Source organism: Cervus canadensis, chromosome 10 (genome assembly GCF_019320065.1).
Source record: "Cervus canadensis isolate Bull #8, Minnesota chromosome 10, ASM1932006v1, whole genome shotgun sequence".
NCBI classification, from domain to species: domain Eukaryota; kingdom Metazoa; phylum Chordata; class Mammalia; order Artiodactyla; family Cervidae; genus Cervus; species Cervus canadensis.
The window spans coordinates 81,831,369-81,856,608 of record NC_057395.1 but is presented as its reverse complement, the minus strand read 5'-3'; the positions used below and the strand labels follow the sequence as shown (position 1 = coordinate 81,856,608).

Below are 25,240 nucleotides of genomic sequence, written 5' to 3'. Positions count from 1 at the left end.
CCACATAAGAGTTCTTGACTAAACTGGATTTGATAAGGTAGGGCACAGGTGTTCCTAGGATAAACTCCGGGAGCACGGTTACAGTCTGGTGGAGCCGATATACCAGTTGAGGGCACTGGAAAGAAACATTCAGTCTGAGGACCACCCGCCGCTTGAGGATCCAGGCCTAAGAGGTCATGCATGAAAACAAACAAACCAGCCAAACTGCGCTTGCGCACTGGAGGCTTGACAGACACACCCACAGAGCAGCCAATCCCCGAGCGGTGGGGCGGAGCCTCCATCGAGCTCCGCACCCTCCGGGCGCCTATTGGCCAGACTGCCTCAGTCACAACGCAGATTGGTCGCTTGTGCCTGACAGGGTACAGGCCGGCTGCTGGCCCTTCACTTCACCTCAGCTCAGAAGGACTGGACTTCGCTTAACCTCTAGCTCTCCTGGGGACACGGTGGGCAGCGCGGCAGGACAGCGGGGAGGCTGACGGGAACGCGCCCTGCCCAGCCCTCATAAACCCTTAGCCTGATGGCTTCAAATTCCAGGGTGGGAGGTCCGAAATCCTGTCAACTTTGAGTAACCTGAGTCCTATTCTGAAGGGGGCTTGGTCTCGTCAGCTTCAGGGATTACAAGTCCCTTCCACCCAGAGAAACTGCGAATCCCCTAGTGCTGCGACCCTCAAATACCTAGATTAACCCCAGTTCCCCTCAGCCTGAGGCACCCTAAAAATACCACCCGCAGAGATACCAAATTTCCTCAACCTCACAGACCCTGAATCCCTCCGCCTGGGAGCTCTTAAAACTTCCTCCTCAAGACCCTAATTGTCCTGCCTGTCAGAGACTTAAAGTCCCTTAATAAGAAACCCCCGATTTCCTCAGCCTCACAGATCCCAAGGTTTCTCACCCTGCACATTCTACATCAGCCAAAAGATCCCCAGTCCCCTCTGTCTGAGGACCCTAGTTACTTCAGCCCGTGGGACCCAGATCTCCTCAAGCCGAGCGACTTCTCCCTTAGACGTAGGACCTACGTTATGCCCCGATTTTTCTGAGTGTCCAGGAGGAGATCCTCAAAACCCTTATTGGAGAAACATTCCCTCTGCTGCACTGGAACAGAGCCCTAATTTCAGCCTGACCCCAGTCCAGCAGTTAGGGGTTTCCGGGTCTCCTCAAGAATCCCTCCGTCACCCACAGACACTTCCCTCCCAGTGCCTTCCCTCAGAGGGGCTGAATTGTAGGGGAACCAAAGAAACCAAATCTAGTTCGCATTAGGCTGATCTGTCATATCTAGTCAGGATCCATCCATCCCACCAATACCCTCACCCTGACTTTCCCCTCACCTTCCTGCCCTGGACACTCCACCCAAGGCAGACAGACCAGGCTCTGGACACTGGTCTGGGCTATCTCAGCACCTTCTTCTTCCACAGGCACCTTGGCCTTGAGCACTCCAATGGCCATGAGGCCGAACAGGTCTCCAGAGGAGAGCACTGAGGGAGATGCCGGGAGAACAGAGTGGAAGCCTACGGTGAGAGGTGGAGGCGGCAAAGCTGGGCTCTAAGCCAGCTCTATAGGAAGGACACGGCGCTGGCCCCTGAAGCACCACAGACTGCTTGCCTGGGCAGCTGAGTGAACTTCCCTGTGACTGTACACAGGATGGGAATGCCTGGTCCTGTCTGAGATGGGGGGGTGAAGTGGGACAAAACAGGACACTAGCTTCGTCAACTGCTCAGAGTCCAGGGAGAGTTAGGAAAATGCTCAGTGTTTGTTCAGGTAAGCAGGACACAGTCGGGAAGGAAAGTCTTCATCCCTGTCTCACACAGACCATCAAGTAGCTTCAGGCTACTCCCTGCACAAAAGGTGGAGGAGAAGGCCCAGCTCTAAGGTCTAACTTAGATTAGTAAATCACTGATGAAATCTATTATGTTCCTTAGGCCAAAGATGCTTTCAAAGACATCTCCGTATACTTCTCCAAGGAACAATGGGAAGAGATGGGAGAATGGGAAAAAATTCGATATAGGAATGTGAAAAGAAACTACGAAGCGCTGATTGCTATAGGTAAGAGGAAGTGCTGGGTGCCTGTGAGCCTGGGAGACATGAAGCAGGTCTTCACCCTCAGTGTTCACTTGGCCCGCTCTTAGGTGGCTTCATCTGCTCACAGTTCCCTTTTCTGTGGAGACTAAACTGGAGGAAATGTTTACAGTTCTGTACCAGCGGGAGGTTGACCCTCTTGCATTATTCTAGATTCCCCCAGCCCATCCCACTGATTCCCTTACTTTGTGACACTTTCCATTGCTTCTGTGCTTTGTTTCTCCTTCTTAGGACAAATATTTTGCTTGTTTCCAGGTTTCAGAGCCACTTGACCGGATTTCATGCATAACCGCAGACAGGTCATCAAACCTCAGGTAGATGACACTGAAGATTCTGATGAAGAATGGACACCAAGGCAGGAAGGTGAGAGGCCAGGAGGATTTGGAGGTGTCTTCCTGAAAGCAGCCTGGGCTTAGGTCTCAACTTCATCTCAGCCATTAGCAAGGAAAACATAAATTTCAGCATTCTGAAGTGGTTGTGGCCAAATATTTACATAAGCCTGAATGAAGATGAATGTATAGGTTTTCCAGTGTAATTCTCAAAAGTTTTATGGTTAAAATTTATCATTCTTTTTAAAAAAGAATTAATTTTGCTAAACATTCTTAGTGAAAGGCAGTTAAAGAAACCTTAGAAATAAATTCACCAAACAGATTTAATACTAATCTCATTGTTTATTGGATTAAATCTCTTTGCAAAGGATATAATTAACATATTATATTAAGATACATTATTTATGTATGTATATAAAACAAAACCCATGATCTTCTTACCCTAATGTTAAACTAATTCTATATTTTGATTCTGGGAAAGGATTGGAGAGAACTATTTATTCTCCATGATCTTTCCCACATTTCACTGACCAGAGATGGCATCAGGTAAATAAAATGAAGTACACTTTTTATAAAATATAAGTGAGCACTCACTTCCTCTTCAGCTGCTCAAAGAGTTTAGAAGAGTTAATCTGCCTAGACTGGAGAAAACAATTTAGATAGTTCTATGATTCTCCATCTGTGGATTTCTGTTCTCCCAGATTTTTAAAAATTATTTATTTAGGTTTGGCTGCACTGGGTCTTTGTTGCTGTCCATGGGTTTCTCTGGTTGCAGTGAGTGTCTTCTCATTGCAGAGCATGTGCAGGCTCTGTAGTTTGGGACACACAGGCTTAGTTGCCCCGCAGAAAGTGGAATCTTCCTGGACCAGCCATCAAACCTGTGTCCTCTTCATTGGCAGGCAGATTCTCATCCACTGTGCACCAGGGAAGTCCCTCTGTTCCCTGAGGCTATTAAAACTAGGGAAATGGACATGAAAACCAAACATTTGGTTGTCTGCAAAGGTTTTGACATAAGGAGAGATTCTTCACAGGGAATACATATGCCTCGGTGCACCATACGCCTGCATGTCTTTATTTACCTTTTCAACAATTTCTGAGTGTATAGCACACTGTTGCTAACTATGTGCACATTAGTGTTAGTGGCCATAGTGCTAATCTTTCAGTCATGTCTGACTCTGCGTACCCATAGACTGTAGCCCACCAGGCTCCTCTGTCCATGGGATTCTCTAGGCAAGAATCCTGGAGTGGGTTGCCATCTCCTCCTCCAGGTGATCTTCCCAACCCAGGGATTGGGCCTGCATCTGTTGCATCTCCTGCATTGCAGGTGGATTTTTTACCACTGAGACACCGGGGATATATATCCACATTGCTGTACCACAAATCTGTAGAAATGTTACATCTTGCGTGACTGAAGCCCTAACCCACTGAGTAACAATTCTCCAATCCTTCCTCCTCACAGCCCTTGGCAACCACGGTTGTATTTTCTGTTTCCATGGATTTGATTAATTTAGACACCTCATAGAAGTGGAATCGGGCAATATTTGTCTTTTTTGATTGGTTCATTTCACTTAGTATAATATCATCAAGGCCCATCCATGACGCAGCATATGACAGAATTCTTTTTTAAGGCCTCAAAACATTCCGTTGTGTGCATGTGGATGTAATAGCTATAACATATATCTTATATATAATCTTTATCTTTTATCCACCAATGAACATTTAGATTGCTTACACATCTTGCCCATTGGGAATAATGCAGCAGTGACCATACATGTGCCCACTATTTAGTCAATATCTTGCTTTCAATTCTTTATGGAAACACACTCTTGAGTGGGATTGCTAGATCATATAGCAGTTCTAATTTTCTGTGGAAACTCCAGACTGTTTTCTAGAAAGCTTGCAACATTTTACATTGCCAACTGTAGTGTATAAGGGTTCCAATTTATCCATATCCTTACCAAACTTGCTATTGTCTTCTTATACATATTGCCCATCACAGAAGGTTTCAGTTTGTATTTCCCTATTGATTAGTAATATTGAGCATCTTTTCATATGTTTGTTGGCCATTTGTGTATTTTCTCTGGAGAAATGTCTATTCAATTCCTTCTCTCACGGTTAGTCACCTCACACTGCCATAACAAAACAGACTGCATTCCTTAAACCACACAAATTTGTTTTCTTACAATGCTGGAACATGGAAATTTGATATCAAGGTGCCATCATGGTCAGTCAGTTTCTCTTCCTGGCTTATAGGTAGCCTTCATACTGGTGTATGCTTAGTAACCCCTTATCAGATGCATATTTTACAAATATTTTCTACCATCCTGTAGGTGAAATTTTCAACACTGTTCAGTGTCCTTTGCTGCACAGAGATTTTAAGATTAATCTCATTTGTCTATTTGTACTTTGTTACTAATACTTGTGCACCTGGTACCATATCTAAGAAATCACTGCTGATTCAGTGTCATGAAGCTTTACCCTTGTTTTCTTCTAAGAGTCTTATCAAGTCTTGCATTTAGGTCTTTAATCCATTCTGAGTTGATTTTTCTTCAAGATGTAAGATGTTCATTATTTTGCATATGGTTATTTTGTTTCCCCAGCACCATTCATTACAGGGATTAAACTTTCCCCATTATCTTGACACCCTAGATGAAGATCATTAGACCATGAATCCAAGAGTTTATTTCTGGCTGTCTATACTGTTCCATTGATTGACATATCTGTCTTTATGCCAGCCAGCTTCCTCAGTGGCTCAGCAGGTGAAGAATCTGCCTTCAGTGCAGGAGACACAGGAGATGCGGGTTCAATCCATGGGTTAAGAAGATCCCCTGGAGAAGGAAATGGCAACCCTGTCCAGTATTCTTGCCTGAGAAATCCCCTGGACAGAGGAGCCTGGTGGGCTACAGTCCAAAAGGTCATAAAAAGTCAAGAAGACTGAGTGACTAAGCACACATTTTTTGCCAAATCCACAGTCTTTTTGTTCCTGTACCTTTGTAGTATGTTCTAAAATCATAGGCCTCCAGCTTTGCTGTTCTTTCTATGATTCTTTGCCTATTTGGGGTGCTCTGAGATTCCGTGTTAACCGTTGGATGGATTTTCTATACCTGAAAAATATTCCATGCGGATTTTATTAGGAATTGCTTTGAATCTTTAAATTGCTTTGGGTAGTATGAACAGCTTAATAATATTAAGCCTCCAAATCCATAAACACGAGACACCTATCTATTTATTTATGTCAGATTCCTTTCTGCAATACTTTGTAGTTTTCAACATGAAAGTCTTTCATCTCCTTAAGTTTATTCCTAATTACTTCATTTTTTTCAATGCTATTACAAACAAGATTCTTTGTCCAGTGTCTAAGACTCCACACTCCCAGTGCAGAGAAGTTGGGTTCAGTCCCTAGTCAGGGAACTAGATCCCACATGCCACAACAAAGACCTGGCACAAACAAATAAATAAAAATGAATATTTTTTTTTAAATTTAACTCTTGACTGTAGCTTAAAAAAATAAACAATAAAAGGGTTGTTTTCTTATTTTCCTTTGTGGAATGGTCATTCTTCATGCATGGAAAGATATTTGAATGTTGATTTTGTACCATGCAACTTTCTGTGCAGGATTTTTGTGTGTGTGGATTTAAAGATTTTTCTGCACATAAAACCATGCCCCTGTGAATAGACATAATTTTACTTCTTTCTTTCCAAATGGAAGCCTTTTGTTTCCATTTCTAACCTAAAACCCTGGCTAGGACTTCTAATATTATGGTGAACAGAAATGTTGATAACAGGCATCCTTGCCTTTTTTTCTTGATCTTTTTCACTGATGACTATGATGTTAGAGGTAGACTTTCAATATATGACATTTATTATATTGCAGTCACTTCCTCCTATTTCTACATTGTTGAGTACTATTGTCATGAACGACTAGTAAATTTATTAGATACTCTACGGAACATCAGATGAGGCACAGATGAAGTTTCATTTTTTTTTTTTTTAATTTTAAGAAAATTATGTAATGCTCCCAGTGGAAACACAGAAGTTGATGATACAGAAAGCATCTTCCATTCCTTCTTTTGTAATCATTGTCTTTGTCACTCTCTGGCTTAGAATTATGTATCCTTAATTAGATTTCCCAGAGTTTGGAAACATTTCCCAACCAAAACACTGATTCTCATCATTTTTTAGGTAAACCTTCCTCGATGGCCTTCAGAGTGAAGCACAGTAAACACCAGAAGGTGAGTATTTCCCAAATCCTGTTGCCAAAATATCCTCCTCATGGATCCAGTCACAGGTGAGAATAGGAGGAAACACAGAGATCCTGGAGACGGCTGCCTTCCTGTCCTGGATCTTTAGCACACTGTCTGATATCATCACCACCTTTACAGTTAGTAAGAACAACAGCAGTAGTAGGCGGTTCTGTTGTTACATTATTTTCATAATATTTCAGACTTTAAGCATTATATGTGAATAAACTTACATAAACCTTAAATCAATCCTACAGTACCTATAAGTAGGTATAGCTATCACCATTATAGATTCAAAAAATGAGGTAAAAAAGTTTGATTATAGGCCTGAGATCACAGTATCACTGGTAGTGCAATCTAAACCAAAGCACTTTCTCTAAACCCCTTACAAACTGATTAAAACTTCCATGGTTCTATGAAGCTTATTCATACATCTTTATATCATTCATCTGAGAGATGCTTTCAACCTCAGTTCTTTTGTGCTGTGCTAGGGAGGGATATGCTAAGACATCTGACTAAGAGAAGCTTAAGGACATGTTGGGCAGTTTGTAGAGTGGACAGTCCAAGATGAAGAAGGAGACAGGATCCCTACCTCAGAGCCTCCCACTCCAATAAGAGGAAGCAACTCGCAACCCTGAGAACCTCAGGTTTATGAGTGAAAAGCAACAAATAAGAAAATAACAGAAGGACTTCACATAGATTACCTGATTTTGAGTAGAAACTCATCATCTGGGCATCATTTCAAATGCTCATTCTTGCAGGAGGAGTAACAGCTCCTCCTCTGAGCTCTAATAGGCAACTCTCCTGTTTGGAATCATGTGTTTAGCCTGCCCCTGTGTTGTGAGCTTTGAGAGACTAGCCCACACCCATTCATTCTCAGAAGTCCAGGCCCAGCTCAAAGCCCCTGAGGGACCCTGAATGTTTTGTGAATGAGTGACTCCACATTTAAGCATTCATCTAGGAGTAGAATGGTCAAAGGATGCTGAAGATAGTATCTGTGAGCTAGGCTTCAAATATAGATGCAGTTTAGGGAATAAATTGATACCAGGGATGTACGCTCACGTTCTTACTGTATTAAATAGCTCACACAACAATTTGGTGAAGGTTATTAAATTTCATGTCCACTATAATATTAAGAATTAGCCTATATACCAATGAATGGATCAGGAAAATGAGTAGAACCAGCTAGTCATACAGCCTTGTTCAAGGAGAACTGATGAGACCCGCTACTTTAATTCCAAACATTGTCTGTAGGACATGGCAACCTGCAACTTTCACCTCATTTTCTTTATTGTCTAAATGTGTTTCTGCCGATCGTCTTTTCTCTTCTTAATCTCCTTGCATTGTCACCTTATTTTCTAGATGTGGTTTGTCCCCTCTGTAATTTTCCATACTTCCTCATCCATCAAAGGACCACTAATTAATAGAAACCCCCCGGATCTCTCTACGAGCCCTTAGCCTCTTTTTCCCTGGCCTCCAGCTATTCTCCCTGCCTTGCTCTCACTTTTATGCAGAAAATTGCAGGGGAAGAACCTTAAGATATGAATTCTAGTTTTGATTCACTATCCACCTAGGTCCTTTTGTTACAGTCCAGTGTTCAGACCCCCCCCCCCGCCCCCCGCCAAATCAGGTATTTCCAAGAATTGTCAAAGTATTAACTAAAGTCATGCATGTGAAAACACTTCATAAAGTCCTAAAGAACTAAAGAACTGCATGTTGTCTTTTACTCACATGGAAGAGAATGTCCAGGGAACCATTAAGTAAGGAATCTAGTTTGAAGGAATTGCCGGGAGCAGCAAAATTGCTGAAAACAAGTGGCTCCAAGCAGGCTCAGAAACCAGTGCCCCATCACAGAAAAGCAAGGACCCCTGGACAGCAACCCAGACAAAAAGTCGGTAAGAGAAAATTTGGGGAGTTCCTCTAATTAGTTCCTATAATCCCTGTAGAAAAAACTAATAAGTATGGCCTAGGTGTGTGGCATGGACTTTGGGTAAGCGGGGGTTCAAGCTGGACTGATCTGAGACATGAAGTTGTCACTGGGGCCTTGGGAAAATCTTATACATTTTCGGAAGTCCTGATTGCTGTCTGTAAAGTGAAGATAAGGATACATAACTCATACAGTGCTTGAAAGCCTTACATTAAATGCAAAATCTGACACCTAAAAGTAGTTCAATAAATCCAGCTGTGATAATGGGAACCGAGCTTTGTTAGTGTTTATGCCCAGACCTCTGCTCAGTGCCTTACGTGTCATGTGCCCTTAACATATATTTTCTGAGTAGATGTGTCGGTGAACTATTTCCTAAGTAAGAAGGTTCGGAAGTTAAGCCTACTAACGGGAAGTGCAGGAAGCTATCACTGAACTGGGCATCTGTGGTCAGTGGAGCCTCAGTCTCCTGAACCAGTAGTTAAAGGTAAATTAAAAAAAGTATAGAGAAGGGACTTCCTGGTGGTGAAGTGGTTAAGGCTTCACACTTCCACTGCAGGAGGTGTGGGTTCCATTCCTGGTCAGGGAACTAAGATCCACAAGCCATGCAGCGTGGCCAAGAAATAAATAATGGAACAATAAAGCATAAAATTACGAAAGTAAAAGTTTGAAAAATACACGTAAGAAAGTTTTAGCAAAATGTATAGATGGACAGGTAGGAGATCTCACACTTTCTGATAAAACAGGGACTAATTCTCCAGACCCCACCAGCCTTCTTAGCTTCTGTTCTCCATCTTAGAACTCAGAGAAAAGGAGACTGGAGTGAAGAGGTACAGTCTGCGAGAAAGAAAGGGTCACGTGTACCAAGAGGTCAGCGAGCCCCAGGATGACGACTACCTCTGTGAGTGACCCCGCTGGCCCGCTCACGGAGAAGGGGCTATGAGGCCTTGGTCCACTAACCTCACCTCACCATTTGGTCCCCCGGCCATCCCCTTCCACTATGACTTGGGGTGCAGGATCGAGGCCAAATGCCATTGTTGCAGGAAGGGGGACCCCTTCCAGGGCCCAAAACTGGGCTCTTGTGTAACACTCGGAAATGAATTGTCCGAGGAGACACATGCTGACAAAGCGAGAGATTTTATTGGGAAGGGCTCCCGGGTGGAGAGCAGTAGGTAAGAGAACCCAGGAGAACTGCTCTGCCTCGTGGCTCACAGTCTCAGGTTTTATGGTGATGGGATTATTTTCCGGGTGGTCTTTGGCAAATCATTTTAATTCAGAGTCTTTCCTGGTGGCACACGAATCTCTCAGCCAGGATGGATGCTAGCGAGAGGGATTCTGGGAAGTGGACAGACATGCGGTGTCTCCTTTTGACCTTTCCCGAACTCTTCCGGTTGGTGGTGGCTTATTAGTTCTGTATTCCTTATCAGGATCTCCTGTCATAAAACAACTCATGCAAATGGTTACTATGGTGCCTGGCCAGGGTGGGCAGTTTCAATCAGTGTGCTTCCCCTAACAACTCCCCCCTGAGAGACTTTATACTCAAGATGCTTCTTGGGAATTGGGGCGGAGGTCTCTTTCTTCTGTAAATTTTTCCTGCTGTGCCTGGGCATGGGCCTGCCTAGCAGAGCAGAAGTCTCTCTCTACCTGATCTAAGTTGGGGTGTTCTATATCTGAAACCAGCTTTTACTCTTGTAATAACAGCAATTTAGTTTGAAACTGTTGGCGCCTCTCAGAGATGAAATAGACAGGGGCCAAACAGGAGACCTTACAGGATGGTCATCACTGGTCCCCAGAAATAGGAGGCAACATTTGGAGTGAGGGCTGCAGGGTTTGTGACTTTTTTTTTTTTTGCTTGGCTGGTGGTGAAGGAACAGAGCTGTGCTCCAGGAATCTTGTGTTTAGTCTGAAGTTACCATCTTCCACCTGGGTGGTGGCTCCAGTCCTGTAGAAGAACTCAAAAGACATTGTTATGCGTATTTCTTTGAGTAGGAACCAGGACCCTGTCTCAAGGCTGTACCACCATTTGATTGTTTCTCCTGTTTCTGTATTCTCTCCCTTCCCTGATTTGCAATCGTTTGAATCCACCCTTTGGAACTCAGGGAAGGTCAAGGAGGCTGAATGAAGCCTATATCTTACAGATAAGAAATGGGGAACACACAGCAGATCTGTACTTCAGAGTCACCACCCACAGAGTCCTGCTCAGTTTTAATTTAGGGAACAGGGCAACTATGACTGTGATAAGTTTTTGTCAAAATGGGGCATAGGACTGCCTCAGCTTGGAGAAGAGACACTGAATTGGAAGTATTCCTGAGTTCTAAGTCCTAGATCTGAGCCTTGTATGATTAAAATCTCAATCTCTTGGTCTGCCATTTTGTTGTAACAGACCCAATTAGTAGTAGCTGGAGGAGGGATAACTGGAATTTTAATAGACAAAATAAATCTCTTTTTTTTAAGAATAGGCCTGAAACCCAGTCTAGTCCTGGCACTTCATGGAGACTTTTAGCCAGGTGGCCAGTTGTCTAGTTTTATAAAAAGTAAGGTAGAAGTTATTAGCATCCAGCAGACATTGTTTTGAGAATGGTGGCATCTAAGCCTGACACGACTCAGAAAAGTCAAGTGTTTAGCAATATAACGTCTAATCTGAAATTACACCCATAGTAACACCTGGTTATTTTCCAGGATGTCTGAACCATAGCTGAGTACTCTATTTCGACTTTTAGTTGTAAATTTTTCCTTAATAGCCAAAGCAGATGGCACCATTACTGACGTCAGTGTTTCTCTAGGTATGAGAAGATGCAAGAATTGGGACTCATAAAATCTCTTGAAAATATCTAACTATCTGAAGGCCTGTTCTGCCAGTTTTTTTCAGAGCACCGAGTGCCTCATTCCTGATTTTCACCCTGAACTCCTTTCAGGGCTGTTGAAAGTCAGCAGTTGCACAGGCCGTGATTTAATCTCTGTAGATGTAGTGGCAAGTGTCAATCTTCAGTTGGCAGAGCCCCTTTTTGCTCATAAACTTGACCATGATTTTGAGGGGGGCATTTCATGACCATTTTATCCCATGGTGCTGAGAATGTCCATTTTCAGGTTTGGCAAAGATTTTGTTGACAGGCCACTCAATGTGCTGTTACTGGACTAGGCCATTAAACAGTATCCAAAATTCTCTGGACCACCTGTCTTACTAGCCTCTTGGTCCAGGAAGACATTCCCTCTTGTTGCTTTTTTTCATATCTAGAGTTACACTGTTATCATCATCGATCTCATAGGGAACTATATATTATTTTATCAGAGGCCTCAGTCACACATTTGGCAGTGTAAGAAACAGCAGTTTTGTAAAACAGGTGAAATACAAAGAGCATAGCCAGCAGTATTAGTAAAGTCACAAGTAAGACTTAAGAGCTTCCATTAGATGTAGCCCAGTATATCCCAGGTCGTCTGACTTAGTCTACTCTGCACGAATCTTTATCTTGCACGGAAATTATCCATTGGCACCACCATCTATAAGGCACATAGCCCAGTGTAACTCAGGTCGTCTGACTTAGTCTACTCTGTACAAATCTTTATCTTTCAGGGAAATTATACATTGGCACCACCGTCTATAAGGCACATAGCCCAGTTTTTTAGTGTTACTAGACAGATTATCCTTAGTATGATTTAATTGTTTCCAACACAGAGGAGACTTTAAACCTAAATTACCATAGCATGGTGTTATCTATATAAATCCTTCTCATAATTGTGGGAGATTTTTTTTTTTTTTTTTTTTTTTTGCTGAAACTTTTCTTGTTGCTCTGATTAAGCCTGAGTGATAGAAAAAAGCTCAAATTTATGGCCAGAGTCAGAGCAGGCATTATTAATTGGCCCAGTGAGGGGATCCCGTCTAGTAGCATCACAGTGACCTGAATATGACTATAATTTTTTTTTTAAGTAAATTTTTACAGGGCCAACCAGTTAGAGTCTTATAGTAGAGAAATTTACCAAGGTAACCCAGAATTAGATACAGGTAATTGGCCACAAACCCAACAATCGGATTGATATCTAAAACTAGCATAGGATCAGGCCTATGAAAGAAAAGCATTTGATTTATATGCAAAGGTATAAGAAGTCAAGAAAACATTATAAATGATCATACGAAGCAGATCCAGCATCTTGGGCAAGCTGCCTACCTCTAATGTAGTTGTCTTTTCATCCTGGTGTAGTGTAGTTTTTCCTGTTTGAGCATCATTTGAAGGTGAGATCAGGTCAGCTGTCTTCTCTATAGACCAATCCAGTGTAGGGGCCTTTGGAAGTGGGAATTAATCTAAGAGTTAATTTTCCTTCAGTTTCATTGTGCATGAGCTAGTTAAGAGTACCTGATAAAAAGCCCTTCTATCCAGGTTGGAGACAGTCTCCTAAATTATGTCTTTTTCTAGTCCTGGTTGCAGGTCATGAGACATCTGATCTTCATCCAAAGATAGATTACTGAGATAAGCTTCAGAAACAAACTTAGGGTGTTCTTTAAGAATTCAATTAAATTTTACATTAATATCACATAACAGCAAAGAACTATCTAAGAAATGAGTCTTACTACATGCAGACCTCCATTAACTGAGATTTAACATTTTTTGAAATATCTATTTTTTTTTCCTAAAGTTACCCTCATTTTTATCAAACATAACCAAATTAAGGCTAGTTTGTTTGCAAAACAGGTCTGTTCTCACTAATTTTGGTCTAATGATTTATATAACCATAATTGTTTATAGACTTTTTATTTTGCTGAAACATTTATAGAATCTCAGACTGAACTTTTACTATAAAACAGGGCTGGGAAACTCACACCAAAGGCTTATCACAGATTTTGTCTAACAAATCTAGGTGAACTCTTCCCTTTTTAAGGTCTCAAAAATTCCTTGAGATTTTTCTACCTGTTAGTGAGATAACCTTCCTAGCTCATTTGATAAACTTACTGGAAACCTAAGAGTTCCAAATTTCTGGAGGAGTCAGATAGAGAGAAAATATAATTGTTTTGTTCATAACGTATAATTGTTTTGTTCATAACGTATAATTTTACCAAATTATTTTCATAATTAGTTTGAGAGGAAGGTTTTCCTTACTCCCGGAAAACACAAGATTCAAACCTGTAATTTTTTTAGATAGAAACCATAAGTTATAAGCATATTCGCTGGTTCATTCAGTCCTTTGTTAACTTTTCTGAAGTCATCAGGTTTCTAATTAGAACACCAAGACATATCAAAATGTTAAGAACTCCATATAATTTCTAGGATATCTGTATTAGTAATTTTATCATACATTATAACATGAGCAGATTTATTACTCATTTGATAATCTTTTTCATGTAATTTAACCAACCAAATAAACGCAGTTTAATATCTCTCTTTGGGATGTTTCAGGGGCCCTCTGAAGCACCCCAAAGTTAGCTAGAGGTCAAAGGAACTTCAAAAGAATTCGATCTAGGAAGTTTTATTGAAAAGATCAGTTAAAAGCGTTTAGAACATTTGGTCAGATTTAGTCAATGTTGATGGGTGTATCATTTAGCTTGTTGATATGTCACAATGGGCGCAAATACCAAGGCTCAAGGTCTAGTGAAAGTCAGCTCTGCCATCTTGGACCTAAGTGGCTCTAACCAGTTTTCTTATGACCCTGTCATTCCTAACAAAATCCATTTATCTAACTAATTGTAATCCAATTTTAGAAAATTCTGATCATGCATAACTCTTTTTAGTATTTTTTCATACTTTTTTACTGAAAACACACTTCCTGCTTTCCTTTAGCAACCAAGAGCTAACTTTTATATTAGCATTTTATAGATTGGTGAGCATAAATACCAGTGATAATTTCTAAAACCCTTGCTTTCTTAAAACATTTTAGGATGGCATCAAACATTATTAATTTATAGTCCCAAATCTCTTTAGCTTTTCTGTAAAAGGAAATCAGTGTTTAATAGTAACTGTTTCAAAATCTTATTTCATTTGGAAATGACATAATTATTTAATAGACTTCCAATACTTAGTTTAGCACAACCCTTAGAAATTCAAGTGACGCCAATCTGGGGAGACTATTGTAGACAGATATTTTTAAAGAATAATTATTCTTAATAGAGTTTATATACAAACTCATACCTCATTTACATTTTTTAGAAGTTTTTTCACTCGAGGTAATTTCCTTGTTGACAAACTTGTAACAGGCATAATATTTAACTTATATTAAACCTAGGTACAATGAAAATATTCTACTTGATGTTAATTACTCTAAGACATGTCTATATTAGATAGGTCAACAAACAAACATTAATATCAGGTATTTAGTACTGAATATTTCCCAGTTCACCTAAACCTGGAATTTATTGTTTAATTTAGAATTATTTGATTTGTAAGCACTTACCTTTTTTTAAGCCAATTAAATAGAGCTAATTTACAAATTAACCTAAAAAATATTACCCAGAGACAAAGACATACTAAAACATATTTAGACAGACACAGTGCAAGATCTAGCTTCATTTTCTAAGTTTGGTCATGAATTAGATATTACAATATAAAATTTACTAGTTTATAAAAAAGTTGAAATAAATAACACTTTTAAAGGCTTTCTTCCTTTCTTTCTCAGTCTCAGGGGTTAGAGATGGTCTAGATAAGTGTTCCTGAGAGCCCTGGTCTCAAGGCACAGGGAAAGAAAATCAAGTTCTAACAAAATGGCAGCAGGTCTATATGGTGGCCAGACAAAGCAAAATGGCCATCACAAATCACAACACAGAACAGAGTTAAAACACACACATACAAACCTGGCAGTCCTCATCAGACACTCCCTTAAATACAAGAATACAGTCTCTCAGAAAACCTTCCATAGAGACACAAAACTTCAGATGTCTTCAAAGATTTCAAAAGGAGGAAAGGAAGCCAGGTTGAAAGAAGGAGGAGGAGGAGGCGGGAAAGGGGGACAAAAGGGGTGGCCTTACAGACGTCTCCTGCCACCTACAGACACCCAGGCGTTACAGGACTTTTCCCTGGGCTTCCAGAAAAGGGAGGACTGGAACCCGGCCCTACCAGAAACCAGACCAGAAAATTCGAGTTCTCTGCCAAGAGGAGGTGATAGGTCTCCAATCCTCAGCTCAAGCTAGGCCCTTCAACCAGATTGCTGCGTCCAGGACCGGGGGACTAGAAAATCGGGAAGGATAGAAAGGGCTAGGGAGAGGAAAGAGAGAGGGAAGGGGAGAGGTCAACAAAGTCCCTTGTTCCTTACCGGTCGGGGCACTCTGGCCAGTTGTCCGCATCAGGAGAAGACCAGGGACAAAAAGGTCCCAGTTGCAGCTGCTGGGTCTGGCCCATTGGCATGCAAGCTGGCCCCTGAGTGCCCCAAGTGGTCAGGATATCAGTCTCAGCGAAGAAGAGTCCCACCAGAATCACCATTTGTTGCAAGAAGGGGGACCCCTTCCAGGGCCCAAAACTGGGCTCTTGTCTAACACTCGGAAATGAATTGTCTGAGGAGACACATGCTAACAAAGCAAGAGATTTTGTTGGGAAAGGGCACCTGGGCGGAGAGCAGGAGGTAAGGGAACCCAGGAGAACTGCTCTGCCTCGTGGCTCACAGTCTCAGGTTTTATGGTGATGGGATTATTTTCCGGGTGGTCTTTGGTGAATCATTTTAATTCGGAGTCTTCCCTGGTGGCTGACACACCCCTCAGCCAAGGTGGATGCTAGCGAGAGGGATTCTGGGAAGTGGACAGACATGCGGTGTCTCCTTTTGATCTTGCCCGAACTCTTCTGGTTGGCATTGGCTTATTAGTTCCGTATTCCTTATCAGGATCTCCTGTCATAAAACAACTCACGCAAATGGTTACTATGGTGCCTGACCAGGGTGGGCAGTCTCAATCAGTGTGCTTCCCCTAACACCATGAGTGCCCCAGTTCTTTCGAGGAGGTCGTTATGACCAGCAACATCACTATACCTCCTCTCATCCCTGTTCTCACCTCCAGATTGTGAGGAGTGTCAGAACTTCTTCATCGACAGCTGTGCAGCCCATGGGCCCCCAACCTTTGTAAAGGACTGTGCAGTGGAAAAGGGGCATGCCAACCGCTCAGCCCTCACGCTGCCCCCTGGGTTAAGCATCAGACTGTCGGGCATCCCTGACGCTGGGCTTGGAGTGTGGAACGAGGCGTCCGATCTGCCGCTGGGCCTGCACTTTGGCCCCTACGAGGGCCAGATCACAGACGATGAAGAGGCCGCCAAGAGTGGATACGCCTGGCTGGTGAGAAGTGCCCGTTTCTCTGTCCTCTGGGCTCTAATCACTTGTACGTGGTGGGGGGTACTTCATGTCTACATGCGAGTACCCACATGGTGATAACATGGTCGGCAATGACACAGTCAGCCCTGTGTACTGTGTGGACTGGGCGTCAACAGAGGACTTCCCTCTAAAGGTCAGAGGAGAGGTGGGACCACAGTGTACAGACACGCAGGACCTCTATCTAAATGTCAGAGGAGAGGTGGGACCACAGTGTACAGACACGCAGGACCTCTATCTAAATGTCAGAGGAGAGGTAGGACCACAGTGTAGAGACACTCAGGACCTCTATCTAAATGTCAGAGGAGAGGTGGGATCACAGTGTACAGACACTTAGGACCTCTATCTAAAGGTCAGAGGAGAGGTGGGACCACAGTGTACAGACACTCAGGACCTCTATCTAAAGGTCAGAGGAGAGGTGGGATCACAGTCAGAGGAGAGGTGGGACCACAGACACTCAGGACCTCTATCTAAAGGTCAGAGGAGAGGTGGGACCACAGTGAACAGACACTCAGGACCTCTATCTAAAGGTCAGAGGAGAGGTGGGACCACAGTATACAGACACTCAGGACTTCTATCTAAATGTCAGAGGAGAGGTGGGACCAGAGTGTAGAGACGCAGAGGACATCTATCTAAAGGTCAGAGCAGAGGTGGGAACACAGTAGTACAGACACACAGAAGTGACTCCTCCCTTGTGGAGCCCTTGCCTTCAATGAGCAAAGGAATCAGACTTGGAATGATGAGTAAGGGGCTTACCGTGTGGTCTGACTGGCAGGTGAATCCATGAAGGCTGAAAAGCACCAATGACTACAGAGGGAAATAGCTCTTCTATATCTTCCTACCAAGAAAAAATAAAAGAAAGAGGAAAGCTTGTAACTCTTTCTCTGACACTCAGATCACCAAAGGGAGGAACTGCTACGAGTATGTGGATGGAAAGGACACGTCTTGGGCCAACTGGATGAGGTGAGTGCAGTGAGTCTGCAGTGTGGAGACATTGAGACTCCCTCTATCCCACGCCCCTTTCCTTCTCAACCCGGCTCCCTCAACAGCTTTCACATCTTCCTTCCTCTTTTCCCTCCATATCATGCTCTTTCATTTCAAAAGACACTAGAAAGAAGGAAATAAAAATATGGCATGTGCCGTCAAGATACAAGTCTATATGCTGAACAAAACTGGTGGACTTGAAAACAACTTGAGGAGTCTAGATTCACCAGGGACACTTTAACTCACTTAAAGGACACTTACCACGCACTTCATGTTTCAGTTTAAACAGTGAACTTCGTTACTGAAGCAGATCACACAACCCATGTCCTTTTGGAGAACATACTGCAGACAGACATTAGCCAATTGATTTTAGGAACAGTAACCTTAGTTTTTCTATCTTTGAGTAACTACACAGCGCCAGGATAACCTAACACAGGAGACCTTGACTCTTTGTGGGCAACAACCTCCTCAGGCTTGGTTCCAGTGAGAAGTGGGCCCTGAGGCCTCAGAAGGAATGAGGGGCAGGATGGTCCTGAGCAGGGCGATTCTCTGAGGGCCTCTCCTTTCATCAGGGCAGGCAGACAGTGAACAAACTATTACTGTTCCGTGTCTCAAGCTATATCGAAGTTTCTGTGGGAGAGGGTGGGCAAGCGAATAGGACCCTGGATACACGTGGGGAGATGGGAGAAAGCCTCGCGAGAGAAGGCAGGCTGGGGTGAGTGCTGAGGGCTGCGTGTTAGCCAAGGAGCACCAAGTCCTGTGGATGAAAGGGAACTTAATTCAGAGTTTAGAGGAGCTGGAGGTCACCAGCCTCAAGGACAGTCCAGGTGGAGACGAGACTGGAACTGCGCTTTGGAAAATGGCTAATTAGGTAAGGAGAGAAAAGCATGGGAATTCACATGGCCTGGCCGAAGGTGTGAACAGAAGGTCCACATGAGGGGCGGCCTCAGAGGCGGAAGGCAAGGAGCTGGGCATGGTGGGAGAGTGGAGGGCACTCACCACCTGAGATTTCTTTCCCCTTCCCGGCCTCGCCCCCAGGTATGTGAACTGTGCCCGGGACGACGAGGAGCAGAACCTGTGGCCTTCCAGTATCACGGGCAGATCTTCTACCGAACCTGCCAGGTGGTCAGGCCGGACTGTGAGCTGCTGGTCTGGTATGGGGACGAGTATGGTCAGGACCTTGGCATCAAGCGGGACAGCCGGGGGAAGAGTGAGCTCGCGGCCGGGAGAGGTGAGTGTCAGCCCTCTTCCAGCACCCCACCCCATCCTGGGAGCCTCCGTGGTCCGATTTCGAAGCAGAGGACAATCCAGTGTAAAGTCAGTAGAGTTGCAATTAAAATGCCTCAGAATTTGATTCTTGTCATATGATTGTTAGGAAAAATTATTATATTAAAAATGCTAGTTCTAATTTTTAATATTTCATGCAAAAATCTATGTAACATCACCTTCTTCTGAAAGCCTTAGAAGCAAAACGCAAGTTTTCTAGCACCTACCAGCTCTCTGCCCTTTACCTCTTTCTTCCTTATTCCCTCCCATTTCTTTTTTTTTTTTTCCACTAAAATAAAGACATTTTATTTTAAAATATTTATAGGACAAAGATATTTAAAGAGTCACACTAGGAAATTTATGAATGACATCTGCCTATTTAAAGAAAGTAAATGGAATTCCTTAGTCATTAGTATTTTTTACATTTGTTTATTTATTTCATTTACTTTTATTAATTGGAGGCTAATTAGTTTACAATATTGTAGTGGGTTTTGTCATACATTGACCTGAATTAGCCATGGATTTACATGTATTCCCCATCCCGATCCTCCCTCCCACCTCACTCTCTACCGTTCCCTCTGGGTCTTCCTAGTGCACCCTGCCCGAGCACTTGTCTCATGCATCCAGCCTGGGCTGGTGATCTGTTTCACCCTAGATAATAAACATGTTTCGATGTTGTTCTTTTGAAACATCCCACCCTCGCCTTCTCCCACAGAGTCCAAAATTCTGTTCTGTACATCTGTGTCTCTTTTTCTGCTTTGCATATAGGGTTATCATTACCATCTCTCTAAATTCCATATATATGTGTTAGTATGCTGTAATGGTATTTATCTTTCTGGCTTACTTCACTCTGTATAATGGGCTCCAGTTTCATCCATCTCATTAGAACTGATTCAGATGAATTCTTCTTAATGGCTGACTAATATTCCATGGTGTATATGTACCACAGCTTCCTTATCCATTCGTCTGCTGATGGGCATCTAGGTTGCTTCCATGTCCTGGCTATTATAAACAGTGCTGCGATGAACATTGGGGTGCACACATGTGCAGTGATGTGCATTCAGTTACTGTTCCAGTTTGTTGTCATGTGAGTTCACACTCTGTGCCAGACAGGGCTCCACGCACCGAAACAGACAGAACCACTGCCCTGGGTCAGCAGGGGCTTCACACCAGACAGGGGCTGGAGCTCTGAGGAAAACCAGCGCAGGGAACGTGCCTCGGGTCAGCGTGAGCAGAGGGTGGGGTGTGGTGCAGGACGGTGGGGCAGGGTCTCTGCAGAGATAACACCCGTGGGGAAGGATTCCAAGCAGGGGAGCAGCCAGTGCCTCAGACCCAGGGCTGGAAAGAGAGGCCATGCCAGGGGTCGCAGGAGGAAGCACAGAGGGAGAGAAGGAGGCTGGACGGGACACGGAATCCTCAGGGCCTGTGTCCACGTGCAGGCCCCAGGGGTCCTCCTGGGTAACACAGAACAACCGCGCGGCTTTCTGCTGCAAGCGGCATGTTCTCTGTGCTAAGACGATGCTTTGGTTCATTTTGGGGACGAGACATGAGCGGGGAGTCCCCTCAGAGGTCAGTTCATTGCTAGACATGAGGGGTGAGTGGGCTGGCCGAAGATGCTTGGGATGAGGGTGTGAAGAATCTGGCTGGAGATGTATTTTTAAACAGGGCTTCCTAGTGCATGTTAAATGGACTAAGCCTGAATGAAATAAATGAGGTATGAATACTAGTGAGGCTTGAGAAAGGATATGCCTTCATTTTATGATTTATGGGAAATTGAGACAGGAGCAATTTGTGAACCTGTTTGGGCAGCAGGAGTCAGAGACCTGTAGTCAGTGAGACCTGGGCCGCTGGGTCTCATCCAGTCTCAAACCCACGTCCTGCAGAGATCAGCACAAAGGCTGCTCTTTGAGCAAGGAGCCACAAAGTCAGATTTACCCACACCTGCTGTAACCACCCACTGTGCTGCCTCCCATATGCAGAGAGCTCCAGGCCAGGTACTCCTAACTTAACAGACCCTTGCCCCTCAGAGGGAGCCACTCAGGAGATTCCACCTAAGTCATCAAGTCTTATCCCTCAGTAGGGTAAATATCTGTGGCTACTGTGACGTGACTTTTCCGATACTTACACGCAGGGAAAGTCCCTGCAGATCCACCTCTCACGAGAGATGCTGCCTCTGATGCTGCTGGAAGGTCCCTATCTGGGTGATATGTAGAAAAGGCCCCTGACACCAACTTCCTGGATTTCTGTAGATGTAGAGAATAAGAGTGGAATGGAAAAGTGGACTATAAAGACACACTCGATGGGAGACAAATCGTGCACTGTCAACACTTAGATGATTAGTGGGGAGGGCCTGACCGAGGCAAACCAGCTACCTGACCAAAAGCTTCCTCTTTCAGCAGAACCGAAGCCCAAGATCCACCCATGTGCCTCCTGCTCTCTGGCCTTCTCCAGTCAGAAATTCCTCAGCCAACACACCCAACGCAGTCACCCCTCTCAGACCCCCCTGAGACCATCTGAAAGAGACCTCCTCCAACCAGAGGATCCCTGCCCAGGCAATCAAAATCAGCGATATTCAGATCCACACAGCCCAAGCGACAAACCTGAGGGTCAGGAGGCCAAGGACAGGCCCCAACCTTTGCTGAAAAGCGTAAGGCTGAAGAGGATTTCAAGGGTCTCTGCCTACTCACCCGGAGGACAAATGGGGGGTTCTGGGGTGCATGAGAGAATGAAAGACGAGCCCAGCACAAGCCAGAAACTGAATCCAGAGGACACAGGCCCATTGCTCACGGGGGCAGGGGTCTCAGGGAATATGAGAGTCATGTACCGAGAGTGTGGGCAAGGCTCCAAGGAGAGGTCAAGTCTCAGCACACACGAGAGGACACACACAGGGGAGAAGCCCTATGTTTGCGGGGAGTGTGGGCGAAGCTTCAGTCAGAAGTCAGATTTCATCAGACACCAGAGGACACACACAGGGGAGAAGCCCTATGTTTGCGGGGAGTGTGGGCGAAGCTTCAATCAGAAGTCAGATTTCATCATACACCAGAGGACACACACAGGGGAGAAGCCCTATGTTTGTAGGGAGTGTGGGCGAAGCTTCAGTCAGAAGTCCGTCCTCATCACGCACCAGAGGACACACACAGGGGAGAAGCCCCATGTTTGCGGGGAGTGTGGGCGAAGCTTCAGTCAGAAGTCCGCCCTCATCAGACACCAGAGGACACACACAGGGGAGAAGCCCTATGTTTGCGGGGAGTGTGGGCGAAGCTTCAGTCAGAAGTCCATCCTCATCACGCACCAGAGGACACACACAGGGGAGAAGCCCCATGTTTGCGGGGAGTGTAGGCAAACCTTCAGTCGGAAGTCCGCCCTCATCAGATACCAGAGGACACACACAGGGGAGAAGCCCTATGTTTGTAGGGAGTGTGAGTGAGTCATGACCAACGAACCACACCTTAGCCACAGGAGGATTACTGCAGCCACCCCATGCCTCAGCTCTAAGGGGGCCTCAGAGGAGGCCTGTGACCCGTTACTGTCCCCAGGAGTATGAGGAGAGACTTCCCAGGTGGTCCAGGGGTCAAGACTCCAATGCAGAGACCCACGTTCAATACCTGATTGGGGAACTAGCTCCCACAGGCTGCAACTAAGACACAATGCAGCCGAATAAATAAATATATGATAAATGTTTTAAAGAAAGAGTGTGATAAGCACAGAATTACTTGTTAAATAGACCTTCCACTTTCATGACAAGAGAGGAGGTAGATAAACAGCAGAGGGTTTCTTAAGTGTTCTAGAGATGTTCATGCCAATTGCCTTTGTGGTTTTTTAGTACTCCTCTTCTAATAAATTTTGTCTCCAAACAAATCTGAATCCCAGACTATGTACTCATTCCCCCCTTATCACTGACAGTAGTGGGGTCCAGTCATAGCTGAACCCCTGGGAAGGCATCATTCTGGAGCCAACTCAATTAGGTCACTGGACTGTCAGGTCCTGGGTCCAGGGAGAGGAATGCAGAGTGGAGTCAGACTCACCAGGAAAGGGATTCCCCGGCCTCCTGGGAAGTGGGGCCTCTCCTCCTTATAGACCCGGACTCTCCTTTGGCCTCTCCTGGGGGACCTCTAGTCCCATCTGACTTCTGTAGCCGCAAAGGTGAAGGCCACGTGCACGTGTGTGTGTGCGCGTGCCTGACTCAGCATGGGCCGTCTGGTCTCTGCCGCGCCCTTGGGGTCATCACAGCATCTGGACTCCAGAGTCGACCACAGGGGTCCAGTTCTCAGCCCTGCCCCCAGCAGCTGTGTGAGCTGGGACAAGATGCTTAACCTCTCTGTGTCTCTATTCTCTCTATTCTCTCTCTATTCATCTGTGATACGAGGTGAGAGCACCTGCATTTTGGTCTGATGCGGAAGCACAGGCGGAATCTGGCAGAGGCTGGCTGAGAACGCAAGCCCCACCTTTGCTGTCCTTTGTGTTTTTTCTTTAATCTTTTTTATTTTTTAATAGAAGGATAATTGCTTTACAGAATTTTGTTTTCTGCATGTCCTCCAGCCCCCACACCTTCCAGGTCTTCAGAGCTAGACGAGGAAGGGGCTGTTTAGGCAGTGGGCTGCCCTGATGAGGGGGTGTGAGGTCAGGGGTGCTAAGGGAGGCCGACCTCCCTTCCCACCCCTGCCGTTCCTGCTGAGCTGGGCGGCCCCAGGGCCCCTCCACAGACAGGCAGTGCCCACAGTCGTCACCCTGCCGAGAACAGAGCCTGGAGCCGCATTTGCAAAAAACCCCTGTCCGCCCCCATCCCACCCCCAGACGGAGGGTCCTTGAAGCCCAAACTGCGGCTTCTCTCTGCATGGGCCTCACACCTGTGCCCGTGCGCTCTGGGCAACGCGGTCTCGACCTTGAAATTGTTAACCATGGAAAAGTTCATCCTTACACTTCCCTTTCATGAGTGAAGTCTGATGGGCCCCGGGGTGCGCTGTGAGCCAAGCAGATGCACACACAGCACGGGTCCTGGGGTGACCAGGCTGCACGAGGGGAGAAGGTGGACACAAAGCCCCCCCACCCTGGGTGAGTGAGGGTGGGTACAGCACCAGGAAGCCACGCTTGCTCAGACCCGGAACTGAGCTCCGACACAGAGTGGGGGCAATGGGGTTCTTAAGGTCGACCACACCCTGCCCTCTGTGAATGACCTCTGCCCTGGCCTGATCCTTCCAGAAGGGGTTCAGGAGGATGAAGTCCGCCCGGCCACCAGAAGAAACCAAGGGGAGAGTGGGCCATGGGGCGGGGGGCGGAGGATGCGAAGTCCAGGACTCGGGGCAACGGCCCTCAGTTCCCTCCATGTGCCAGGCTTGTGAAGCGTCTCTACATGAACCGCGTCAGTAATAACCACCCACTATTATTTTCGGGTTTCTATGCTTTCTTAAAGGAACGTGTTTGTCTGTGGCTTGGCTTCCCTACAGGAAGGGAAGCCACGTAAACTCCCCATCTTCTGTGGCTTCGGGCCGGGGCCACGGGAGGGAGAGTTAGGGGTGGTGTAGGCAGAGGGGCTTCAACTGAAAAAAGGTGGGCATCCAGAAACCTGCAGGGGCTTTTCACCTGAACTTCCCACCAGAGCTGGGCCTCGAATCCCCTGGAACCCCGAGCAGGTCAAAGCTTCTCCCTCCACTCCCCTGTGCTCCCCTCCCCTCAAAAAGCTGACTCCAGGGGCCAGCCCACAACACCCACAAATCCCCCATCACCCACAGCCCCACACAGGCCCTCCCTCACAGAAGTGGGATGACCTGGATGGTGGCACAGATGGTGTGTGACCCCCAGAGCTGGGGGTCTCAGCTGACCTTGAGCAAGGAGGCTGGTGCTTTACACAGCCTCCCAGCCCAGGGAGCTGCCAGCAGCCACAAGCCATGATCTGAAGCAGAGCTGGGAGATGGGGAGTGGGGATGCAAGCTCTCTGAGGTCCCATCCTGTCCCCAGGACAGCGGCCAGGCCCCACCTGACACCGTGACTACCCTGCATGGTCACACAGGACACCAGCAGTCACGGGACGGATAGCCAGCTGCCTCCGCTGCCCGCTCCACCCTGACCACAGCGGCCCCATAGCTGTATCTGCCCTGCCTGGGCACGGCTCTGCTTGGCTGCCAGGGCTCAGGGACCCTGGGTGAGTCGGTGAG

General features: G+C 45.4%; 1 pseudogene; it reads left to right on the top strand.

Moving 5' to 3' along the window:
• The first annotated feature begins 1,441 nt into the window (after positions 1-1,441).
• On the top strand, positions 1,442-22,515 carry LOC122448954 (annotated as a pseudogene).
• The last annotated feature ends 2,725 nt before the right edge of the window (positions 22,516-25,240 follow it).